Genomic DNA, 20,421 nt, shown 5'->3' with positions numbered 1-20,421 from the left:
TTATGTCTCCACAAGGTTACACCACATGATTTTTTTTTACTTTAAGCCTCAGTAAAATTATTAAGATTACTTTGACCTCAGAAATAAAAAAAATTAAATAAATCATCGTAGAAAAGGTGTATGCAAGTAATTATTTTGTGTGAATTGCATTTTGTGTGTATTTTTTTAAGAACTAAAAGGGATAGTTCTCTCAAAAATTAAAATTCTCACATCATTTACTCAATCTCATGCCATCCCAGATGTGTATGACTTTCTATCTTCTGCTGAACACAAACAAAGATTTTAGTATCTCAGCTCTGTAGTTCCATTCAGTGCAAGTGAATGGTGGCCAGCACTTTGAAGGTCCAAAAAGCATATAAAGGCAGCATGAAAGTAATCCATACAACTCCAGTGGTTAAATCCATGTCTTTTGAAGTTATATGATAGGTGTGGGTGAGAAACAGATCAATATTTAAGTCCATTTTACTTTCAATTTCATATACTTCTTTATTTTTTGGCATTTCGCATTCTGTGTGCATATCGCCACCTACTGGGCAGCATACCTGCCAACACTCCCGATTTCACCGGGTTTCTCCCGTTTTTCCACCCGTCCTCCCGCTGTACTCCCGATTTACAATTTTCCCCGATAAACTCTCGATTTTCCACAGCCGCACTTTGCTCATGAGAATGTATTAGACCTGTGGGTAGAATTGCCACCCATCCCGTAAAGAGACGGTTCAATATAAATGTTTAATAAGATGTTCAAAATTACACAGATTACACAGAATTACAAATGTTCAAAGATCCAACAATGTATGAATACTATCATTGAGTCATAAAGACAAGAAGTAAAGGTGAAGGATAGAATAATTAAAATAAATATATAAATAAACGTAAAAATACATACAGTATAAACCAACACAGATGTATACATAAAAAAGATAAATAATAAAAATAGTTTTAAATCATTTTTTATAGGTCATGGGTCAGGAAAGTTCTCAGCATATAAGAAAGGATATACACTTTTTATTAATAATAACTCAAAAAGCATTTATTGCTAAAGCTGTGAAGGATGTGCTAAGGGACCATCTGAATACATTTCTTGGAATTATTCATCTCCGTTATAGTATTACTGACCGGTACTGCCGTACGGACTGTGTAGTGCACCTACTCTCTATGGGGGCACCATCTTACCCAAGGGGGGCACCAGAAACATCTCCCTATTTTTCACAATCCGATGTTTGCAGTTATGCTGGCCAAGGAGGAGTATTTATAGTAAAAGAGGACTTAAATATTGATCTGTTTCTCACCCACACCTATCATATCATCTTTGAAGATAGATATTTGACCACTGGAGTTGTGTGGATTACTTTTATGCTGCCTTTATATGCTTCTTGGAGCTTCAAAGTTCTGGTCACCATTCACTTGCATTGTGAAGACCTACAGAGCTGAGACATTTATCTAAAAAATCTTTGTTTGTGTTCTGCAGAAGAAAGAAAGTCATACACAGACTAAATACTGAGAGAATTTTCAATTTGGGGTGAATTATCCCTTTAATAGATCCAGACAAAAAAATGAGCGTCACATCATCGAACCTAAATTCCAATTCCAATATTTCTAAAAAGATCCTTCAAGGCAAGAAAACAGCAAAGAAGAACATGGCGGAAGGAATATGGACCTTAATTCATACATGATTCTCCAGATGTTATCTAGGGCGAATAAAATGACCAATAGGTGCAATATGTGCGCCTGAAATCTCAATTATTGACGGTGACGAAACTGAGTCGCTAGAAGCTCAGCCCACTCTCTCGTTCGCGCAACCGGAGACTTAACGGAGGGTTCCGCCGCTGTCATACTCTATTGCTCAACGCTTGCCAGACTTGGATAAGAGTGGACGGAGGGGCTTTTGGGGCCAGAGAAAGGGATACACAAGATTTTTGGAGACGCTCGCCAGTGGATTGTGATTATTCTGCAAGGTAAGTAAGTCTGCTGATGCACGCTCGGTCATTTAAATGCTGCACTAGTAGAGTAAAGATGACTTTGCCCTGGCGACCATATATAAGCCACCCTTCTCCCGTTACATGAACCTGGATTTTAGAAGACGGTTTGTTCATGAAGCATCGTTAGAGTTTGGTGTTGTCACATGGGTTCTTGGTGTTACATTCTTATATTTTGTGCTTTTAACGGAGCACTTATGTATCATGGGGAACCTGGTTTAAAGCCCACTGGAGTTCGTCACACTCGACAGATGCGAAACACCAGGCGATGTTATATAAGTTCATACCGAAGATTATCGCGCGCGTCTGCAATATTTGATCACTGTTGGGTTTTAGTATTTTTCATTTACCACTGACAAATAAATCTAAACTTTGAGCTCGTTTTTAAGTACGTACTGGCTTGCCATAATGGTACAATACTGCTCGTGCATGTCGATTTTAATGAAAAAATAATATCGAGATAATTTAGGTTTTTTAAATAAATAAATAAAAAGCGGTCTGAGTCTGGTGAAACTGCTTGATCCGAAGTCAACTCCGTCAAAAGCGAAGTTTTTCGATTTCGCAACTGCGATTAATGGTCTATCTTTTACAGATGTGCTTTTTAAAATGTGCTTCGTGCGGTAAAATCTATTACAAAATATTATTTAACATGTCGAAATCAACCTGGCATCCCAAAACAATCATTTTAAAGGTTAGCTCAAGTAGAAATAGTTCCTTAATGTAGGCTAACAATTGCAGGATACCACTGTTTACAGTGTGCCACACCTACGTTTGATTCACGTATGCATCTGTTGATAGAGTGGACCTCAAATTGGTCCGTAGTGAAACTTACATAAGCTCTTAGACATCAGAGTCTGTCTTAAGGTTGATTTAGTGGTCTGGTTTATATAAAGACGAACCCTCCAGTGCATACCACGATAGTGTGCAGTTATTCATTATCAGCACCACTTAAACATGAGCATCCCTACAGAGCAATATCAAGTCAAGTTCACAATTGATGAGGGCTTTGTGGCATTCTGATTGACACGGAGCTTAATAGCATCCTTACTTAGACAATCCTAAAGGATTCTTCTTGGAATTTTCTAAAAGGCAAAAACTTTTAGGGCACATAGTTCGCAATAGGACTGTTTAGATCAGCAATATGATAATATGCTTCTGAGAACATCAAAGGACATTTAAAGAAAACTGTCTGGCAGTAAGGCATTATTCCAGTACAACAAGGTCTGATAAAGATGAAGTGTCATTGACCAGACTGAATTTCCTGGTGCGTCCATATAGCAAATGTTCTCCTGTTAACACTTAATTAACAGATGGAACAGATCAACACAAAGTGCATCAATGCAAGTCACATGTGAGAAAATCATGCAAGGGAGAGAAGTAACATGGACACCTAGGATATTTGCGCTCTTGCAGCAACTAGAAGGTCACAAAATCTTAAAGGAATGTGTGCAAGATTATTATTGGAATTTCTGGGATATTTCTGGATAAACTGGAATTCCTACAGGATTTTTTATTTTTATTTGATTCCAGTAGCCCTATTGGATATTGTGCACAGTAAAAAATGAAGTTGCATTTTATCCAGCTTATGGGGATTTTTGAGTCACAGATACTACGAAATGTGAATTACTTTCATCTGCATAGAAACACATATTAGACCAGCAATATTCCCCCAAGTGTTGTCCCAACTAGCCTAACAGAGTTGTCTGAACGAACAATTTCATGTTAAACAATATTTCTGATTTGCAAGTTGCACTGCAACATGAATAAATGATGTGGTTAGTGTTAGAGGCTTTTTTTTTTAGCTGTTTATTGACTTTATTTATGCCGTTATTGTTGTTGATTTTTTTGCCACTGTTAGTCAGTTGTTGTGTGATAATGTTAGGAGCTCATCTTTTAACTTAACGAGGTTTGTTGATTGTCAACATTATTGAGGTTTGTGTTAAGGGTTATGTCAAAAAATTATACATACTGCCTTGCCTTGCCTTGCCTTGCATGACATTCCTCTCTTCAGAGCCAAAGATTGCTGTTAACTTCATGTAAAAAATGTTTTTAAATGATGACAAAATGAAAGTTCACATATTGCAAATTAATAGTTGGCTGAACAAGAAATGAATTGTTCTCTCAACAAGAATTTTTGCATAAAGTGAACAAGCAAATTCACATTGAAAAAACAAAGCAACACTGTGAACCTCTAAGTTGTCATTATTGGAAATATCAAGTTGTCTTAATTATTACTTGAAATGTCAAGTGTTGGGCTAATAACTCAAATATTTAAGTTCATTGAACTTATTTATCTTAAAAATCTATAGACTTAAGATTTTAAGCATTAATAACTCAAACTTTTGAGTACAAAATTTAGGCTTTGGGGAATACCCATGATGCTTTGCACTTCAATTATTTAATTTAAGGAAAGTTATGGGAGCATTTAAATAGTTGTAATTAAGAATTTATAGAGGTTTTAGATCTTTTGTAGTATTAAAAATTTGTAAGTTGTTTTGTTGCAAATAGTTGCTTCGTGTGATGTCACCATTAGGTTGATCAGTGTCCCATTTGGTCAAGTTGGACCCTGTTGACTAATTCTCATGCATGTGCAGTTTAAGTGTTGATATATATGCATTTCTTTGGAGAATAAAGTTTATTTAATGACTGACCTTGAATCAGTTATAATCTTTATTTGAGCTGTGTTATTCTATCAACAAATTCAAATAAAATGATTAACCACAGTAGAAACAACAATATTTAAATAGCAAATCTGAGCTAAGTCTACTTGCATCTAGTAAATTTAACCTTAATTACATACATTTTGGAGATGCCATTACTCAATTCAGTTAAGGGAACAAATGAGTAGAGACAACTTATTAAGGTTTTCAGTAAATGTTTCAGTACAATTATTAAGACAGTGGTTGAGAGAACTCAAAAATCTTACTGCATCATGTTGCTTTGATTTTTTAAGTTTGCTTAAGAATTGTTTTTTTACAGTGTGGCAGAGATTGTGAGATTAGTGAGATTAGTACCAACACACTGTATGGATGGATCTTTTCATTTAACAGTGTAATTGATATCAACCTGAAGGGGAAAAGACCTATTAGTTAAATAAGCACTCTTGCTTTAGCTTTCCGACAAGGATAGCATGGGAAATAAGGAGCCAATCAAAAACACAAATCACAATTTAGCTAATAACCAAAACAACCAGTCAAGATATTATTAATTTTAAAATTTGATGCATTAGGCTTCTGATTACATTATGATTAGTAATTATAAATACAAAAGCACATTTACAAAAACTGATTATTCAATAAGTGCTGACATATTTTAATGGTTATGTTATGATGAATGCATATGAAAAATGTTTATGGATGGAGAAAGGAAGAGAAATAAATGCCAAACTTTGCATGTGAGCTTGTACTTGCTGCATTAATATGTATGATTTTGACAGAAAATAACACAGGATCTCCATATTGTCAATGATTTCTGTGCTGTAGGCAGTATGGGCGACATAATATTGATTCCTCTCAGCAATCATTTATGAGACCGACTTGATTTTATTTCTGTTTCCATTATTGGCAGACTGGAATATGTAAAGGATTTTTGCATGTTTTTGATTAATGACCAGTTCATTTGTAATAGAAATGTGCCATTTATTGACTGTTTTACAACAACATTATTATGTTGTGCATGCAAACCTCTCAAATCTGACAGGAAAACAGATATGCAGTCAGTTTCTCATAGCTTTTCACCCTCAACATATCCATTGTCAAAATTGTGTTCATTACTTTTTAATGAGGACAAGGTTATGCTTACTGTAATGAATTAACATTACAATTAGCTTTATAAGCAGTGGTCGATTTGTAAAAAAAAAAAAATTCAAGGGGGATGGTGTAGTCAAATACTTATGAGTCATTGACAGATAAGGTTATACAAAGTGTTGTAATGACAATCTTTTAAAAATCTAGTTTAAAACGCTTTTGTCATGTTCTCAGAAATTTAATCTTGTGTCCAATTTAGCTTCATACATTTTTGAAAAACCTTTATAGCATTTTCTAATTATTATTATTTTTTTTTTTATCTAACTTTCAAATTGTCATGTGGTGTAACCATTAAGTAAAATGTATTATAATACTTTCTTTGCACCTTGAATACATGAGAGTATAAACAACTTAATCATTAATTTCCAAAAAGTTCGCAATCACATTTTTCAAGATAATCTTTTTTTTTTAACTTTTTTTTTTTAATAAATATTATGAATTTTTGAGTCAAAAATATCAAGATGTTTTCTCAGGGTTACAGCACATGAACAAAATGTGCCTTTTCATAAAAATGTCAAAATAAATATCAGATGTTTTTTAAAACTTCACGCTCAGTTTTGAGGGTCTAAAGGTGTCCGCTCTCTTTTATGGTTTTTATGGTCAACATAAACAACAAAATAACTACCTACATGTTGGTTACATCCAATGACTTTCATTTGGTGGACAAAAGCGTTTTTAATCATATTTTAAAACACAAATGCTTCTCTGATTAATTTTTTAAGAAATAACAATAAAAGATTATTTTGCACTAGTCATGCCAACATTTCTTTTTTCAGGAATTTCAGCTCTTAATGAGATTTATTTTTTTATTTATTTATTTATTTTTTTTTGTCTCTGGAAACCACATCATATTTTTTACTTTAAGCTCCAGAAAAAAAATATAAATATGACTTTAAACTCAGCAACTGAAAAATGTTCATCATAGAAGAGGTGTGTTCAAGTAAATGCTTTGTGTGAATTGCATTTTTTTAATGTATTTTTAATTGAATAGATCTGGACTAAAATGAGTGTCACTTCACTGACCCTTAGGACACATGGCCATAATATGCACCTGTTACCCTTTGTTATTGTATTTTATGATGAATCTTGTAAAAAGAATCCACGTTATGATCATGACAAGTTTTTATTTTTCTAGATCGCTCGCCCACTGCAGACATGCATTTTTTCTACTCCATTCTACTACTTGACCATGTTTGAAAGTGCGTGAAACATTTGAAAACTTGTGGCGTAAGTCTCATGTGAACACTAGGAAGGACAAGTCAACCCATCACAAACTCAGTGTTTGTGTTTTATAGTGTTTTCAGAAAACCGGCGTCTTTTTTCACAGTGGAGAGAGAGCTTGCGCGCTCAAGGATGCCAGATTGCGTGACTAAAGCGTCACCCTGGCAGCATATATCCAAACTGTACAAGTGTCCAGATCTGACTGGGGGATTTCACCTATAGAAATCTGGCAACCTCACACTTGTCAAAATGTAATTCTTACCAGCTAATCACCCTTATTTAAAGTCTGTTATTTATCAAACGTATTAAAATGAAATATTTTACTTGCATGATTGGTTCTAAGTAATACATGACGCAGTTGATCTAATGGGGATGGTAAGGTGGTGGTTTTACAAGGGGGATGCTTTTTGGTATTTCTTGCAACAAGGGGGATGGCATACCCTCGCAATTGACCTTAACTTGTATTGAACCCAGAATATTCCTTTAAAATGACAAAAGATAAAAAAAGGGATATTGACCATTTCGGTTTCTAAACTTGAGGTTTTGCACAAACCACCTTGCGTAGTTTTTGTTCATGGTTTTCTCTTCTATTTTAAATGTTGATAAGCCTATTTATTTTGTGATTTCAACCAAGTATGATAAGTTGCATTTTCTTATTTGCATTTAGCATGTTTTTTTTCCTGTGATTCGTGACCCTATTAGAACTGACCCACGGTCAATTCACTGGCCACAACCCACCAGTTGACAACTACTAGCCTTTAGAATCCACAGTTATATTGTGTCCCCTTAGCTTTTCACTAAGACACCTGCTGCTCTGTGCAGCTATAGCCTGACAGAGTGTACTACTGTGGCTCCCCTTTGACACTGGTGTCAATGGAAACCTGCTCTGACCCTGCAATAATGTGAATGTTCTCTGGCGGTGTGTGGATTTATTTTCTGTGAGAGACTTGGCAGATTAAAGCAATTAGAATCATTCTTTGACAGAAAACAAAGGCTGAAACATTTTCTCTAATGGAGAATACTTTTTCACTTTCTTTCAGTATGTTGGGGATTTCTAAAGCAGAAATTGATTGTTGTAATGTTACCCAGATAGCACACGTACATCTCTGAGATGTCGGTTTTAGATCTTTCCATCAGGAAAGCATCACAATCTAATTAACATCTGCTAAACATCTTAAAAAGATCAAATTTACAAACACTCTAAATCATAAATGTCTCAGAGACATCTGCTGAATGTCTTATTGACATCCAGGAGGAAACATCTCATAGAGCTGCAGAATTGCAGATGAGCAAACAACCATAAAAATACATCTTCCAGATGTAAACATACACATCAGATAGACATCTGGGTGATGTACATATGCTATCAGGGTAGTAAAAACACGACTGTAGTAACCAGGGATTTTTTGTTTTTTTTGGCTGAAACCATGGTTTTGATACAATTAACCATGGTTTTACAACAGTAATACTGTAGTATCCATAAAGTAACCATGCATTTACTATAGTGATATTATAGTAATCATGACTGTAGTAACCATGGTTAATTTAGCTTCACAATTAAGAAGGCAAAGTCCCTTTAAGGCTAAGGGGGCTCAAGTGAATCAGAGAATCATTTATGTGAACTAGTTCATTTACATGAACCATCTGAAAAAACTCGACACACCGAAAAGAATCAAAGTTCCCAACGTTAAATATAAAGGAAATGTTTATTTTACCCAGTTCATTTAGACAAACTGTCTGAAAGAACCAATTCACCTCAGTGATTTGGTTTTCCCAGTGCTACATGAGAGAAACAGGACAGTTTAGGTAAATGTGTTTAATTTCTCCATCAGCTCCATTGCTGGCGGGAACTGGCAGAAGAGTCAACATAACTTAAATGACATAAACTGAACTTAAACATAACATAAAACACACAGACACACACAGCGGCTGCATGTCTCTTTCTCTCTCACTCTCTCTCTCTCTCTCTCTTGAACTGGCGCCTCCGGCTCGTTTTTATCCCTCTCCTGCTGATTGGGCTGATTCAGCGTCGGGCGTCCATCATTACGGCCCGGCCATGCCCTCCTCATCACACTCCTCTGACGCCCGATTCAGGCTGGGGAAACCTCAGCCAGCAACCATTCAAGGCGAACGGGCAGCCATGCCTTCCCAATCACAGGTAACGGAAATGTTGGCGACTCTGCTCCGGGCTACGACTGACCCGTTGCACGATTGCTCTCTTCAGGTTGTTGTACTCGAGGAGGTTAGTGGCAGGGAGTTGTTGGGCTGCTAGTTGTGCTTCCCTGGAGAGCAGTGGCAGCAACCAGGCCACCCACTGGGCGGGCGGCCATCCCCACACCTCGGCCGTCTTCTCAAAAAGGTCAAGGTAGGCTTCGGGGTCGTCGGCAGGACCCATTTTTACTATGGTAACTGGTGGGGCGGTCGAGGTGGGCTCTGGGTTCGCAGCAGCAGCCCCCTCGTGGGTGATCAGACTCTGGAATGCCTGCCAGTCTTCCGCTTGGGCCTGGAGCAGGAGTTGAAAATGCTGTTCCTGCTCCAGCCGCAGCTCGACGAGGGCTTGATGCTGGTTCTTTTGGATGCTGGCGAGGGTCTTGATTACTTCGCCCAGTGGTGAAGACTCCATGATGACTCCAAGCTCCTCCCGGGTTTCGGCACCAATGTAATAGGTAAAGGATGGGCAAGGAGGAGGTGGGAACTGGCAGAAGAGTCAACATTACTTTAATGACATAAACTGAACTTAAACATAACATAAAACACACAGACACACACAGCGGCCGCGTGTGTCTCTCTATCGAACTGGCTCCTCCAGCTCGTCTTTATCCACTGATTGGGCTGATTCAGCACTGGGCGTCCATTGTTACGGTCCAGCCATGCCCTCCTCCTTGTCACCCTACACTTTTGTGAAAATAGTGTAACTATTGTAACTACTGTCATGCTACTGAAAAATTTAATTAAGTTAGTAGCGTAGCTACTTTTAGTTCAATATTCCCCAACACAGGTCATTAATTCAAAACCATACGTTGACAGTATCATATTATATTCCAGTGGACAGTGGTGAACATCCTCTATTAGTTTCCAGAATCATTGAGTTTACACTTTTAAATGTATGATTCCTCTATGAAAGTGTCATTTAGAGTTGTAGGTAATTCTGAATGAGCTGATAGGACTGGGAGGAAGGAGAAGGGTTGCACGCTACATTAGAGATAATGTCAACGCTCTGAGATTGCGCCCCTATATTTATTTCCCACAGTCCTTTGCTCTGCTTATTCCCTTGACCTCTCCCATTTATTGCATGAGTGCATGTGTGCATTGGCAGTGATAAATATGGCACTAGGTAAACCGTGGCTGACAAGTAAATGTATGTAATGCACACGTTTATTCTTTGCATGTTCATCACACAACCTGACAATTTACTGCAGTCTGATCTCTTTCCACCTGCCAAGAAAGTTTCCCTTCTGCCTACTTTAAAACTGTTAAATTAGCACAATGCTGTACTCAAATACACTCAAAGTGACACTCAAATGCTGTGTTATACTGTATCTAGGCAAAATACAATTGCAACATTGTACAAATGAACAGGCCAACATAGTCTGTTAGCAAAATTTTTCTGTAGTATTCCTGAGTAAATTGTTCCCGTATCTAAACTATTCAGCATGGCTAGAAATGTCAATGTCATGGGTTCGATTCCCAGGGAACACAAATACTAATAATATGCTAGTGTGGCCTACCTTGAATGCACTGTAAGTTGTTTTGGATAAAGCTGTCTGCCAAATGCATAAATGTAAATGTAATCCAGCAAAAAAAAAAAAAAAAAAAAAAACATTATCATTGGAGCAATATCCTAGCAGTTAGTACATGCAGTCTGATAAATTGAGCAATGGTGCTCATGTGGGTGGTGCAGGTTTTGAGTCTGACTTACATCCTTTCCTGAATCCATTTCCTGTCTCTCTATGCTGTACTGTTAATAAAGAACATGCCCAAAAACACATGCCACTAGCTAATGTTTGCAATATTTAGCCAGCCTGATCTCATGAAAATTAAGCGACTATGGTGACTTTTTTGTAAAATAATATTATGTGGTTCATTACACGCATCATGGTAGTTCCGAGGTGAAATATCAACTGTGTGGCACAAAAAGTACGTTACATTTTCTCCCAACCAGATGTAGTTTTTAAGGTTAATGCTTAATCGAGTTTTAAATCAACAAAACCTACCTTCCGACACTAAGGCTATGTCCACATTAATCTGGATAAATTTGAAAACTCAGTTTTTGTCTTCGAAACGCAATTTGAAAAACTAAGAAGCGTGGGCCTGTGTCATTTCCTTGTATGATCTGAAACACAATTATCCTCATATTCCGTTGCCCGGGACACCAGTTCCGGGTAAACTTCCCATCACCTTTGAATGAATGCAATGTGAAGGTTGTACGATGTAACATTTATCTTTAACAACACTGTCAAAGTGGATAGCAGGCACAACAACGGCACTTAAACATGTAACGTCAGTCTTGATAATTGGCGATCTAGCACTGAAGTTTGTTATTTTTAAAAATAACAAACCTCAGTGCTAGATCGCCAATTATTATAACACACACAAATGAAATGAAAACTTTTTCTCAACAACTGGAGATGTTGGGACATAATTGGCAAATGCAAAAAGTGGTAGGAACATTTACATTTACATTTATTCATTTAGCAGACGCTTTTATCCAAAGCAACTTACAAATGAGGAGAACAATAGAAGTGATTCATCCAACAAAAGGGGCAACAATATAATAAGTGCTGTAATACAAGTCTCACATAGCTTAGAGCAGTACAAATAGCAAGGAAAGTTTTTTTTTTTTTAAAGAACACGAAGGTAGTGTGTTAGTATGAATGGGTTAGATGTTCATGAAAAAGATGTGTCTTCAGCTGTTTTTTGAAAAAGGCTAAAGACACAGCTGCTCGGGTGGAATTAGGCAGGTCATTCCACCAGCTGGGAACAGTCAAGGTAAAGGTCCATTGATTATGTGCCTCTATGAGATGGCACCACAAGGCGCCATTCACCCGCAGAATGCAGGCTTCTGGAGGGCACATAAGTCTGAAGTAGTGAGTTTAGATGGTGGGGTGCAGAGCTATTGTTTGTTCTTTAAGCAAGCATCAATTCCTTGAACTTAACACGAACAACCATTGGCAGCCAATGCAATTTGAGGAAGAGATGCATGACGTGCGCTCTCTTGGGCTTGTTGAAGACCACTTTTGCTGCTGCATTCTGGATCAATTGCAGAGGTTTGACAGTACATGCTGGAAGGCCTTCCTGAAGAACATTGCAATAGTCCAGCCTGGATAGAACAAAAGATTGGATGAGTTGTGTAGCATGCTCTGATAGGAAGGGCCTGATTTTCCTAATGTTGTACAAGGCAAATCTGCATTATCAGGCAGTCCTTGCGATGTGGTCTGTGAAGTTCAACTGATCATCAAACACAGCTCCAAGATTTCTGGCTGTCCTGGATGGTGTAATCGTTGATGAGTCTAGCGGAATGGTGAAGTTGTGATGAATTGCTGGGCTCGCTGGAAGCACGAGCAGCTCTATCTTAGCAAGGTTGAGTTGGAGGTTGTGATCTTTCATCCATGATGAAATGTCTGCTAGGCAGGCTGAGATCCGGGCCGCTACTGTCAGATCATCAGGCTGGAATGAGAGGTAGAGTTGTGTGTCATTAGCATAGCAGTGATAGGAAAAGCCATGTGCCTGAATGACGGATCCGTGTGATGACATATATATTTAGAAGAGGAGCGATCCAAGCACTGAACCCTGAGGCACTCTGGTAGCAAGTTGGGGAGACTTAGACACCTCTCCCCTCCAAGACACCCTGAAAGACCTACCTGTGAGGCAAGACTTGAACCAGAGGAGCACGGTTCCTGTGATGCTTTTTGTCGTGAGGGTTGACAGGAGAATCTGGTGGTTTACTGTGTCAAAAACAGCAGACAGATCCAGCAGTATGAGTATAGATGATTTGGATGCAGCTCTCTCCAGTCTCAGAGCTGCAGTAACTGACAGCAGGGCAGTCTGTTTAGAGTGTCCACTTTTGAAGCCAGACTGGTTGCTGTCTAGCAGGTTGTTCTTTGTAAGAAAAGTGGAGACTTTGTTGAACACGACTTGTTCTAGTGTTTTAGCAATGAATGGGAGGAGGGAGACTGGTCTGTAGTTTTCTAAAAGTGCAGGGTTTAGGGTGGGTTTCTTAAGCAGTGAGTTTACCCACTTAAATGCGGTGGGAAAGGTACCAGTGAGAAGAGATGTATTAATGATGTGAGTGAGTGCAGGTAAGATTGAAGGAGAAATGGCTTGAAGGAAGTGGGAGAGAGATGCTTGAGATCAGCAGGACACACCTTACTACTTAGCAAATCAAAGATAGTATATGAGCGCACCGAAACTGAAAGCTCACGCGAGATGAGCATGTGAACAAACAAGCACACAGTAAACAAACAGCTTGTGATCTTTAACATTTTGTTCTTTACTTTTTATAGAAAAAAAAGATAATAATAATAATAATAATAATAAAACAGTACTAAAAATTTTCATTCCCAACATAGGTCTATTCTTTGTTTGTCTTAACAACACCAGTCAGAAATGCTCTTTTTTTCTCTTCAGCACTCTCCTGACTATGTACATTCTATGTTCTATATAACTGTGTTCATCCATCCATCTGTATGTCCATGTTCATTCATCCTATGCATTCATCTTTCTACAATTTCAATTTCTTATTTAGCTTTTTTTCTTTGCTTTTTCCGATTTCCTCAATGGCTTTCCAACTAATTTTCTCTGAGTTTCTATATTAAAAATTTCTACTTCATCAGTTTGGTTCCTTCACTCTGAATATTTTACCTTTGTGCTTGAAAACAGAGCATCTGTTGTTTGTAATGTGTTTGTGCAAGGATTTGAGCTAGGCAGTCAGATAGTTCTAAAGAAAACAGTATAAAGCTTGAGTATTTGTGATGGAGATAGAGAAAGGCGAGGACAAAGACCGAATGTTTGATGGTTCTGAGACCTTTTATATGAGTTGTGTCACCACACAAACCAAGCTAGTTATAATATACTGGTGGTGCCAGTTAGACAGCACTATTTACATAATATAAAAATCTGTTCAGCTGGTCTGTGTCCTGCTTGATGCCTGACCCCAGTTTTATGTTTGATGGTGTGGCAAAACATGCCATAATTGGGGGGAATTCACTAAGACTGAATTGCTGCTGTGGAAAGCGTGGTTTATTTGTGCGAGCTTTCAGTGTTGTTTTATTGTCTGATTCACTAAAGGAATTATGCATTACCTAAGTCAGGTAATGGTGCAAACACACTCAAAACAATGATTTTTGTTGCTTGTTCAGTTTATTAAATGTAACTAAATCAGCAGAACTAATTTTGTCACAACCTGATTTCATTGCGTTCGATCCATTTAAATGTGTAAAATGGAAATGGATTTGGGACTACATGAATACTTTTTGTGGTGTTAATGTAGAATTGATGAAACTGGGCAGGGGATTTACTGTTCCCAGCATGCTTTACATGGGACTCGATAGCGAGAGTAAATGTTAAAATTGTCATTTTATTTAAGTTTTTGGTGCAAGATGAATGATACTTGTTATTTTTTTTATTTTTTTATTTTGTTTATTTTTTTTTTATTTTTATGTTTTGTTATGTTGAGATTTAGACGAGTTTCTGTTATGTTGGAGTTTTGGGGGTTACGATTTCATGTCACACATGAAAGTGATTTCTCATCTTGTAAAGCAATTGCTGTGCTAACCATAACATAGTTACAAAACTACACTCTGTAGTGCTTCTAACCAGCACTTAGCATGCTAACATTCACTTTCACTAGTTAGTACATAAACAAATAAACAAAATTTATGAGTTACTTTGACACGTCTACTTTTGTTGGGTTTACAAAATTCAGCTAGGCTCTTTCTACACAAAGTGTTCGTGTTGAGATTAGTAATAGATAGTAATTTTAAGTTAAGAAAACTCTTTTCAAACTTGTGGAACCACTGTACACGATTGAATCAAGTTCAGCTAAACAATTTAGTGCTAAATGCAATTTGCATGCCGTAATTTGCGATCTTGCAGGTCAGTTCTGACAGATAAATCTGCTCTTTAAAATAGCAAAATTTGTCTCTATATAAAACCGATTATTATGGGCTTCTCCATCATTTGATTATCAATTGATGAATTACTGCTGTTATGATCAACAGAAAATGTGCTCAAACATCTCTTTTTGATACATTTCTTTTAACGGCCTGTATTTAATGAATAGTAATTCATATGAATAGTAAAATAAATAAAGAGGTGTGTTTGTGCTGAAAAGAAGACTACTTCCTTGAAATACTCATGGTGCAGTGTTAATTCAGCACATTTAATACCTGGTTAAACTGGATTGTGGGTAGTTAGTGAATAATAAGCAGGTTTTTGCAGTCGTAATAATAGTATGAGGTGGCAAAATCGCTCGTACAAATATTTACGACTTTTACTACCGTAGACCATAAACAAACCAATGAATTATGTTATTGTAATTTTTCCTAAGCTTAACCCATAACTCAAACCTAAACCTAACCATGTTGTGTACCACGGAAGAAAGAGAAACATCAGGGTTTTGAACAAGCGTTCTTACGTTTTTTTCCAGAGTAAAAACATTTGTGTTGGATATGAGGTTAGCTAAATTATAGACCTTTTGGGGGCTTGCGTAGCTCAGCGAGTATTGACGCTGACTACCACCACTGGAGTCACAAGTTTGAATCCAGGGTGTGCTGAGTGACTCCAGCCAGGTCTCCTAAGCAACCAAATTGGCCCGGTTGCTAGGGAGGGTAGAGTCACATGGGGTAACCTCCTCGTGGTTACAATTAGTGGTTCTCACTCTCAGTGGGGCATGTGGAAATTTGAGCGTGGATCACGGAGAGTAGCATGAGCCTCCACATGCTGCGAGTCTCCGCGGTGTCATGCACAACGAGCCACGTGATAAGATGCGTGGATTGACCGTCTCAGAAGCGGAGGCAACTGAGACTTGTCCTTCGCCACCCGGATTCAGGTGAGTAACCGTGCCACCACAGGACCTAGTAAGTAGTGGGAATTGGGCATTCCCCCAAAACTGGGGAGAAAAGGGGATCAAATGAAAAAATAAAATAAAAATAAATACATAAATAAATAAATTGTAGATCTTTTTGTCTTAATTTGAAATTCTGTGTGTTGATTGGTTAGGCTCTATGGGTATTAAAGTCATACATGTTTGTTCTAGGCAAGCCGTACAATAGCTTAAGATTTTGCCATCTGGTATGAATTACTACAAGTTGCCATTAGACTATGTTGGTTTTTGTGCTGAAATACTTAATAAATATGCACCACTGTTTATATTTATGTGCCATAGGAAAAAACAAATGAAAGCATTACAGTCTGACTATGTTGTATTGTGTGTGTGTGTGTGTGTGTGTGTGTGTGTGTGTATGTGTGTGTTGCACAAGTAAAAGAAATCAGTTTTCTTTGTTTATTTCATGTGTGCATGTCTGTGATGCTGGAAAGGATGGTGCAGTACATCGCTTACACAGACAGAGAGACACACACATACCCAAGCATACGCACACAGTTCCTGTTATCTCAGGCAATTATTTGGCCCCAATTTTTTACCGTCTTCTTGATCGTCGGGAAAGGAATGGAGAAGTAGAGAGAAGCAATGGAAGGAAAAATAATGGAGACAAAGATAACCACAGTGAAGGGGAAAAGAGGAAGAACATGACGATTATTGAGAATGCCACAAAGGCAGGGAGAGAGAGACTGAGAGATGGAGAGAGTCAGACAGAAAGAGAGAGAGGTAGATAGTAAAGCATATGAGAAAAGAGAAGTAGTACAGTAAATAAACACTCCTGAGGGATTCACAGATAAAAATAACAGAAAGGAGAGATTTACGGCTACATTTGGGCAAGAAATATGTGTATACTTGTGGATTTATATGTGGACTTGCTGACAAATACAACAATTACAATCCTACAAAAGTCCTGTTTTAATCAGAAATGCATCACATTATGAAAATAAAATGGGTTCCGAATGTAGTTTCATGTTGACATTAAAGGGATAGTTCACTGAAAAATGAAAATTCTCTTATAATTTACTCACTCTGAGATGCGTATGGCTTTCTTTCTTCTCCAAAACAATTTTTAAGATTTGTAGAAAAAGATCCAGGCTCAGAAGGTCCTTAGAATGGGAGAGGATGGTGATTAGATATTTGTAGGTCCATAAAGCACAGATAGTCAGCATAAAAGTAATCCACCCTATCTCCAGTGGTGACATTAATGTCCTCTAAAGCAAATCAATCACTTTGTGTGTGAACTATCCCTTTAAGTTCTAACTCTAATTGAACTCTAGATCTTTGCATAAACTATTACTCAATGTACTAAATATAGCATAATTTATCAAAAAATTCCCATGCATCTGCACTGAGCTATTGTGATGAGACTCACCATTTGAGGTATTGAGCTTTTAATGTCTTCTCTATTATGCCTTGAACAAAGTGTAAAAAAAACTGAGAGCAGCTGAGTGTATGGTGATGATTAGATTTAACCAGAGGGCATGTGTATGCTATAATCTCTAAATGGCCAATGCAACAGGGTATGGAATAATTCCATATTCAAAATACTTCAGAACCATCGAACATCCACTCAGCGCATGTTCTGCATATGTGCATGTTTCCAGAGAATGAGCAGAATGGAAATGTGGTTGCTCTAAAATAGTTGTTGTATTGAGATTCTAAGTTATCTTCAAAGAGCTGTCTGTTTAAATGTTCTTCTCTGTCTGTCTCTCCTATTCTCTTTCAAATCTAACCGTGTGCACAGTATATGGGCATTTGATGTGTCACCATATTGAAATATTAAAAAAATTACATTGGGAATTTAATTATGTTTTTTTTATTATGAATTGAATGAAACAATTTTATTTATATGTTATCAACAAATTTTGAGTGGAAAATGGAAATATAGCCTTCCCTATTCTGTTCCCAGTGTTGATAGCAAATATAATCTCATGAAAGAAATATTCCGGGTTCAATATAAGTTAAGCTCAATTGACAGCATTTGTGGCATAATGTTGATTAATTAAAAATTGATTTTGACTTGAATTAAAATGAATTAAAGCAACTGAATTCTACAACATTTTGTCACAACTTTATTTCAATGTGTTCTATCCATTTAAACTTGTAAAATGGAAGTTTACTTAATCCATTTGAGTTGGGACTACATTAATACTTTTTGTGGTGTTAATGTAGCATTGATGAAACTGGGCAGGGGATTTTCATTTCCCAGCATGCTTTGCATGAGATTCGATAGGGACAGTAAATGTAAAAATAGTTATTTTATGTTTTTTTCGTGCAAGATGAATATAAATGGGGATACTTGTTATTTTTATTTTTTTATTTTTTTTAATGTTTGGTTATGGTGAGATTTAGATCGAGTTTATTTTATGTTGTAGTTTTGGAGTTATCATTATGGTGAAGGGTGGAGTTTGAGCTAACAATGAGGACAGGTTGATTTCAAACATGAAAATGATTTCTCGTTGAGCAATTTCTGCCAAAGAGCTATTTTTTGAGTGAAAATGTAAACAATACGCATGTTAACGTGATTTTATGATAAAATCGTATACTAACCTTTTCTGTGTAAAGTTAATCAAATTTTCAAACGATGTCCACACAAAGATGATTAAAACAACTTTAAAGCTCAAATAATACACAAGTTTTAACAGAAGAATTAATGTAAGTGCTTTTATTATATTATAAGCTTCACATTTCTGCCTTTAAACCCTCCAAAAATTTGCCCCATTCACTTCCATTGTAAGTGCCTCACTGTCACCTCGATTTTTGTTTCTTTCTTTTTTTTAAGAAAAGGATAAACAAGCCAAATTACTATTTGTGGTAATCAACATTATGCCACAAATGCTGTCGATACAAGCTTAACTTGTATTAAACCCAAATATTCCTTTAAATGAAAGAGTATTTAGTTATGTTTAAATCTAACAAAAATCATCTGCCATCATAGGGGTCTGTTCTCTCAAAAGTTTCCTGTCTACAAAGCCTGAGTTTCCCCATAAAGAATAAGGTTGGTTGATACTGGGAAAAAAGTAATGCAAGCATGTGGGTAGTTTACAAATTGACTTGTCAAGATTTTATTTTAAAAATTTGTATAGGTGTTCATTTTGCAAAGCTCCAAAATAAATAATATTCATATTTTACGTCTTAATGTCTTGATTTTGCTTATTTATTTATTATATAATTTTTTAAATAGGTTTAGATGCTCTTTTAACTGCAAAATTGGACTCAAATTCTGATTAAGACAAGCATGTTTGGCAGTGTACCCATATGCATTTCTTCCTTGTTTCTGGATGTCATCTTATTATGTTTCTTGAGCAAATCCTACACAGCTTCACATTTTCCTTCATCCTCTCCTGATGATTTCTTCTGATTACTTGCTTCCTGTCTCATTACTTTCTCTTTATTTTTTCTCTTCGAACATCTCTCAATAACCAAACTCCCCCCCCCCCGTCTCAGTGCATCAAAGAGCCAATTTGAAGTGCCTTTTTCGGCATGGCAGGCTGTGTCTCCGAAGCTGGCACGACCAACACCGTCAGACAACATGGCTGGCACCATATGCCAACAGATGAGAGCCACATGCTTTGCAGAAGAGCAGATAATGAATGTTTTTGAGTATGGTGTGTTGTGTCCTTGCAAGCTTTCATTTAGGCAAATAAAATACATAATCCATCCAGTGATTAAAGCAATACCAAAAAAGAATATTAACTTAATTGTCCTCACAGATAATGTGTAGACTTTTTCCAAAAAATGACAAATCATGCATGTAGGGGAGACCGGGGCTAGTTGTCACATGTTTACTCCAGTGAATATTTGTCAGGGTAGGCTTAATTTTGAAAATCACTTTCTATATAGCTACATAGCTTGAAGTCTTAGCTACAAAAAAGTTATTGAACATTTTCCCCGTTTATGCCCGGGAAAAAGCATACAGTTTGTTGAAGACACGTTGACCCTTTTGTGGCAAGGCGGGGTGTCACACTATGGATGAATGATAATATTCGTTCTTTTAAACAGATTTGTCGTAAAACTGAGCGTTTGTGGAAATCTACTCATTTACTAGTTCACTATCAGCATTTAAAAGAACTCTTAATGGATTTCAATAGCATGGTTAAGGATGCCAGAATTAAATACTTCACTGGTCTTATATCTAGTAGCAGACGCAATCCCAAAATTCTGTTCGACACCATTAATAACACTGTCCCTCCTCCATCACCTGCTGTTCAAATCTCTTCAGTTGATGAGTGCCTCAGTTTACTTTCTTTTCTCGTAAGATAAACAATATACGAGATAACATTATTCCCTCGCATTCCCTTCAAATACCTTGTATCTC

General features: G+C 37.0%; 1 protein-coding gene across 2 annotated transcripts in view; it reads left to right on the top strand.

Annotated features, from left to right (window-relative positions):
- Window positions 1–1,784: 1,784 nt before the first annotated feature.
- Window positions 1,785–20,421, top strand: part of LOC127425036 (junction plakoglobin-like) — a 120,907-nt gene continuing 102,270 nt past the window's right edge. Inside the window, exon 1 of one of the 2 annotated variants that reach the window (XM_051670640.1) lies at window positions 1,785–1,955. The gene's annotated coding sequence lies outside the window, so the exon portion shown is untranslated. The remainder of the gene's footprint in view (window positions 1,956–20,421) is intronic. The other variant, XM_051670639.1, reaches the window with a different exon arrangement.

This window comes from Myxocyprinus asiaticus, chromosome 34 (assembly GCF_019703515.2).
Source record: "Myxocyprinus asiaticus isolate MX2 ecotype Aquarium Trade chromosome 34, UBuf_Myxa_2, whole genome shotgun sequence".
Lineage (NCBI taxonomy): Eukaryota > Metazoa > Chordata > Actinopteri > Cypriniformes > Catostomidae > Myxocyprinus > Myxocyprinus asiaticus.
This window is presented reverse-complemented; position numbering and strand designations above follow the sequence as displayed.